A 6,899-nucleotide genomic window follows, 5' to 3' on the forward strand; every position below is an offset into this window, starting at 1 on the left:
ATTTTCCTTGTTTCTCTTTTACTTTTCTTTTTTTCTTTTTTTAGTTTTTGCAAGAGTTCCTTATCTTTCTCCCCCTTTCTTTCTTTTTTTTCTTTTCGCGTCTTTTTATTTACGCAGCTTTTTCGAGGTATTACACTCACCTCGTTGCTTTCTTGACGAGCTTTTGTTTATTCCCCCGGATTATGTGCTCCTTATGTGCTCGAACGAATTACGATCTTTTTTATTTCTCCTCTTACTGCCTCCGCTGATGCAGCGCCGTTGTAATCGCGTTAACTCGAGGGGTAATCGCTCGGAAAGAAGATTGTTGCCGTTTTGACAAGTTGTCGTTTCCTTTCTTTCTTTTTTTTTTTTTCTTTTTCTTTTTTTTTCGAGGAGCATCATCCTCGATACTCGAGATGTGAGATCGGAAGGACGGATGGTTCGAACGGAAAATTTTTAATAAGAGTAAAAAAAGAATCTTTTCTTTCTTCACAGTTTAACGCGACACGAACGGGAACGAAGAGACGTTGAGTTCGCTCTTTATTGATCGTAATCTGAACACTTGGTTTACAAATTACGGCAATACGCGCTCTTTAAATATACAATGGATGGTATTTTGTCAGACATACAAAGGTAAAAATACCATCCCGGTATTCCGTTTGTAAGCTTCGTTATCTGATTACAGGAGGCATGCTACTCCTAAGTATTCACGATCTTGATCCGTGTCTGTGACGGCAGTTCTCCGAATCACGCGCGATTTCTACAAATTCTCGAGATACACGCGAACCGACCAACCAACCAGCGATTTTTTTCTCAAAAAGAAAAAAAAAGGAACCTTTGAATTTTACGAATAATCTTTGTACGATTAATCGTCAAAATTTTTAAATTTCCAAATAACGAACAATTTTATCTATTTTATCGCGATTAATAAATGAAACGATTCTCGAAAAGAGAATCTTTCTTGAATTTTACGAATAAAATTTACTTTTATTTTATTTAACCCTCGAAGTTACACGCAATTACATCAAAAAGTTCTTAACGCGCGTATATAACAAATTTGATGAATTATCAGCAATCGTGAAATGACAATTTCGAAAATTCTCGAAGCGTGCAATAATAATTTGTCGAATCGAACATCGTTTCAATAAGATTCGCGCACTCGGATATTTCGTATCGTTGATCAAATTACGGAACGAACGCTTCGTTATTAGTCGCATTTCGGAGGAGGGATGACAGTGGAGGGAAAAGATGACGTAAATACGAGAAACGCATTGTAAATTAGAGTTTCGGAATTGTCACGAAAACCGGTATCAAATTTATGGACAACCCGGAGCTGGAAAATCTAAATCCCTCGTGATTGTCTGTCAATTATTTATGATTGGCGGCAATTTGTCCAATGGAGTATAAGCCCCATTGGGATGGGGGGTTTACCGGCTGTCATCCAACGTTTCGGACTGTATTACCCGTTTTTACTCCTCCTCGCCCCATCCGCTAATGTAACAGCCGCTCGAGAGCAAAAAATAATTTGCGGCCGGCAATATCCACCCCCGCATGTATTTACGTGCGTGACAACCATACCGTCTCGAAAAATACTTGGAAACGTACACACATATATATATAAAACCAATCCCTTGGCTCGATTAACTATTCGAGATAAGTCGTGATAAGGAAACGTCGTGGAGAAGAAAAAGGTCGTTCGTTCGTGGTCTTCGTTATCGAAGAGAATTCTCGCGTTAATAGGGGTTGTAATGTTCTATGTAACGAGATGCCAAGTGTTGCAAAAAAAAAAAAAAGAGAAAAAAGAGAAAGAGAAAGAGAGAAAAAAACGAACACCACGCGTCGGGAATGGAATGGAAAACGAAAGATGAATCGCGGCTGGAATCCCGTGCGAATATTTTCTGGGCCATTTCAGAGGGAGGCCAAGGAATTCTTTCCATCGGCTTCATTCCAACCGGCGATAAGGGAGGACGATATACGAAATGATCCTCGCGTGATGAGGCCGCATCGATTCGCCCCTCCCTCCCCTCCCAGAGGCCTAATGTAACCCTCTCGTTTGACCGATCGTTAAATTATTTTTGGTTGTAATTTAAATTAAACCAAGTACGCGAAGGGATAAGAGTTATTGCGTGTCGCGGGTTTGATCGATAATTCGTTCGCGATTATTGCGACTAGATAGTGAGAAAGTAATAATTCTTCTCGATTTCTTCAAAGAGAAAATCGTAATCCTTTGTGGAGAATGTCGTTTTCTATAATTATATATTTATATAGAAAAGCGTCGAACCCGATTGCACGTATCTTTTTCTATTTCGATAAAGTTTGAAAATCTATTTCTTGTCTTATTGATACCGAGACAATTTTGATTCCGCGATCAAAAGATTGCGTTCGATGGCGGAGCGAGGAAATACGTCGATAAAACGGAACTTATGGAACAGATGTGAAAGAAAAAGCATTTAGAAAATATTTCAAAAGCTATTAAAACTTTTTCAGTCGAATAATCTTTCTTTCTCCCTCTTCCATGCTGCTTAGTTCAGGAAAAGAACCTTTAGGAGATAACTTAATAATTGAACGAAATTGCCTTCGATAAAGTACCACGAAGCTATTTACTCTTTAATTTCTGATTTTCTTGATTCTAACTTTATGTCGGTCTGGTTATCAATATTTACTCCTCCTTTTAATAATTCAGAAATGACAAGTTTTTGCGAAAGACAATAATCAAATATGCAATAATCATTGCCATTTTTGCACGCGTATTGACGGATATTTTAAATTCCTAAAAAAAAATTTTGCACTTAATCCTTTTGTATTATTAAATAGTAGCAGAGTGCAAAATTTTTAATGAAATTGTAATAATTATTAGAAAGTAGAAACAAACTAACGAGAATTAATCTAAATGTTAAGCTAAAATTGTAACAAAATTATATTAAGAAAAAAAAAAATTTTAAAAATTCATTCTCTACTCGATTATATTAGCTTTGTTGAATTAACGCAAGAATTTATAACTTGTTTCGTGGCCGTAAATACTTATCGATGTTCACGATTGATAATGCAATTAAATTAGACACGACTTTTCCCTACGTTACATTATTGGGATCAGCGAACCCATTGTTCCTCGAAGAAATATCTAATTTTGTTCCTCGTTTAACATCGTTACCGTTCCTCTAGCGAGTCCTAAGTTCTCCTTGTTTTATCAGTTACTTTTATCATCCTTATCACGTTCATGAATCACTCATGGATCCGTTCAACGAATTCAATTTTCGGCATTGATTTTAATTTAATTCCGTGAATGTATTTTCGATACCGATTTCTTAATCTTTCTTCGTTGTTTGTTCATCTTGTAAAAATGAAAAATATATCTAATTACCTAAGATTTACCGTATAATTCCGTACGAATGTTGTATCCAACCAATAAAGATTAAGATCATCGATATTACGCAATTTTATTTCAAATTTAATGTGAAAATCAAAATTTGTAAAAAATTAATATATAAAAAAATAAAATAAAGAAATTTAAATCTAGAGACCTAATTACCTTAATATCAAAAAGAAAATTATTTATATTATTTTCAACGCGAAATCGAAAGATTTCTCTCCTTCCTTTGTCTATTTAAATAACATTTAATTTATGAGAAATTATGTTACACATATATATATTTTTTTCTGATTAATACCAAACTCAATTTATAGAAAATACTAAACGAATACTCGAACTAACTAATAGACAATGTTTACGAATAATTCGTTTTCCGAATTAATGTATTCGAAACGAAATTTCACGCAAAAAACTCGCACGTGCCGTTTTAAAAATGTTACGAACCGATCGCGATTTAACAGATTTGATGGTCGCTCGATGTTAAAAACGTTCGATAAATCAGCAAAAAACAACGATGCTTCTTGGATATACGCGAAACGAATAAACGGTTCATTTCACGGTTCCGCACGAAAGAACATTTTTCAACGTTTTTATCCCGGGCAAAATCCGCGTCCATTGTTTTACTCAACACACGGTGATCGGGAAAAATCAACGGAAATCCTACGAATTTCATTCTCGCGTGTAAACGGGCGCGTGCGTGTGCGCTCGTGTTTACAAATTTATATCAAAGATTGTCTCCGCGGTGCAATATCAGCGGCAACACTTGTTGCTCTTTCAACGGAACTCCTTACAAAAGATTGATGTTTCCATTTCACATTCAACGGGACGCATTTTCATTCATGAATCGGTCGAAAATTGCGCCCGTCGCCGTCTCGACACCTCTCGACCAACCGAGTTACCAAACCTTACCGCCTCGCGTGCACGATAAGGACAAGGTGTTTTAATAATGAATAATAATACGGAACTCACCAGCCACGTTGATGAAATCCAAGCTACCTGCCTACCGAACCAACCACGCGTTCTTTCCAATTTCTTCACTCTTCTCCGCCTCTCCGTTTAACCTCTCCGTGTACGATCTCCTCCGTCATGTCACGTCGTAAGCGGGCTTTCGCAGTCCCAAGAGTCTCCTTACCACAGATCTCACTGCACGTCACTTGCGTCCCTTTCTTCCTTCCCTCCCCCGTCTACCTGTCCCTTCTTCTCTTTTCTCTTCTCACTCTCCCCCTATCCCGTTTCCCAAACACTTAACCTAACGCGACAGAAGTTCCACGCGGCCGTTTATTGCGACGCAAAATTGGAACAATGTTCACCAATAACCTTCTCTCTTCCTTCACACCACACGCAACGAAAACAAGGATTTCCTCGAACGCTTCTGTTTCCGGGAAACGTACACGTCATGGAAACAAAGCAAGAGCGTTCCTGGAAACGAAACCTTCTTCTCGCTACTCGGCAGCCAGGTGTATTATTTACCAAACACGCTTTCGAAAATAAGATAACGGACGAGCGAAGGTCCCGCGAGCTTATACGACAACAGCTTGTACGTCGTAATCATCGGACGACCGTTCCACGTGTACGACGCATTAAACTACGCGATACGAAGATTTCGAGGATGGAAAAATTTCTACCTTCGTTCCCCGATTCGAAGGGTTTCCCGACGAGGTACGAGCCATTCGAAGGGACAGAAGAAGTAAGTGCACCGCGAGCCTTGTCACGTGGCGGCAGACGCAGCGGCGTTCATTGATCGTGGACGACGACCTTGGTGTCTCGAGTGCACTTTCCTCCGAGAAGATCGACACCGCGTGCATGGATCGTGAGTAATATCGAAATATATCCGTTATACATATATATATCTTATATATCTAGACACGTGATCGAGGATTTTCTCGAGGCGAATCTCGGGTGGTGTACCGTCGACGATCTAAGGAGGAAGCGTTCTCTGACGAGGGCGCGCAATCTCGCCGGCCTTCTCCTCCGTTATCGTCGACCATGAAGAAACAACGTGTGCGACGACGAAGCGGACGACGACCTTTCGCATGACGCGGCCTCTACTCGCGCTGGCCACGCCACCCTAACGAGGCGGCCCACCCACACGGGAATAGTTGTCGTCTCGACTCGTTGGCCCTCTCGTCGGATCAGGTGGTCCTCCGCGTCTCGCCGTGTTTATACTTGGACGAGAGGCGTTCTCCAAGAGGCCGCAAAGAACACGTCCGTTCGCGAACTGTTCGCCAAACGCACTGACGATCCCGGCGGCTGGTTCGCCGGTGACGTTGTGCCTCCACGGGTTCGATTCCCGGATGGGCATGCGCCACGTACCACGGGTTTGGAGGGAGGCTGCTTCTATTCCTGCTACTCGCGGAGGTGCATCTATCGGCGGGAGGGTGGTTGCCAGGGGGTTCCAAGTTTCTTCCTTTTTCTCCTTTTCTTTTGTCTCTTTCCGTCTTCCTTTCCCTCCCTCTTCCTTTCCTTTCTCCCCTCCCTCCCCCCTTTTTCCCTCTAGTTACTTCACCCCTCGTTATACTTTTTCCTTTTTTTTCTTTTTTTTCTTTTTTTTACTCTTCCCAGCCCGGACATAGCGCGAGACCAACGTTCGCCAACGATCAAACACGCGCGCCAGTTTCGATCTCGACCCTATGTATCGCGCGAATTTTGGTGCAACGGGGAAACGTACTTCTTTTATTGCGTCTTCCATTGGAATGGAAGCATGGGAAGGAGAATCAAGTGGAACGAGGACTCGGTGAATAATTTCGTACGTAACGTTTATTATTATTATTTATATATCGAAAGATTAGAGAGCGATAGATCAATGATCAAAGTCGCATTGATTTGAATACGATTCTTATATGTATATATATCTATTTCACGTTTCGATGATTCTACCTATAATCGCATTTTCGAATATCCCAAAGAAAGAGGAAGAAAGGAAGATCAAATACGAAAAGATTCGATAAATTATACGTAGCGATTACTTTGTAACTTTTCGTCCATTCGAACGTATAGTGTAATGATCAATCGTCGTCGAAGCTCGCGTTAATTTCGATACGATATTTTCTTTTTTTTTTTTATTTTTTTGAAAACACGAGAGAAAAAGGAAAAAGACCGGATGAATAAGATTTCGTAGGAAGTTTTTCGTCTCGATTTGCTTTAAGTCGGTCGAAATTAAATTTACATTTGGACGAGAACGCGTCTTTGAACGTTTTCCCCCTTTTTCGGTAACAGGGCGGATTAGGAAGAGGAATTTAACGAGTTCCTTCGAATCCCCAGCGGAAGTTTGACGATTTATTTTGCTGTTTCTACAGGACGCAGATTTGTTAAACCGGGTAACGGTCTCTAAAGCGAAGTTAAGGGGTAATTACGTCTTGAGCACTTGTTGCTCTTGCTCTTGTTACATTTCTGCTTGTATTCCCCGCGTATACGTTACATGTTTAAACGCGATGATTGGTCTTGCCGATAATGATATCGCGTCAAAGATATTTAATTTAATCTTGATAAGTGTTTAACGAATGGTATCGCGTGATCTTTATAGAAATTTTTCCATTTACGGAATAATAAA

The 6,899-nt window shown here is 40.2% G+C and overlaps 1 protein-coding gene across 1 annotated transcript in view; it reads right to left on the minus strand.

The window, feature by feature from the left end:
- LOC113219185 overlaps positions 1-6,093 on the minus strand; it is a 491,184-nt gene extending 485,091 nt beyond the window's left edge. Inside the window, exon 1 of the mRNA XM_026444616.1 lies at positions 4,319-6,093. The gene's annotated coding sequence lies outside the window, so the exon portion shown is untranslated. The remainder of the gene's footprint in view (positions 1-4,318) is intronic.
- Positions 6,094-6,899: the final 806 nt, after the last annotated feature.

Source organism: Apis mellifera, linkage group LG1, assembly GCF_003254395.2.
Source record: "Apis mellifera strain DH4 linkage group LG1, Amel_HAv3.1, whole genome shotgun sequence".
NCBI classification, from domain to species: Eukaryota; Metazoa; Arthropoda; class Insecta; order Hymenoptera; family Apidae; genus Apis; species Apis mellifera.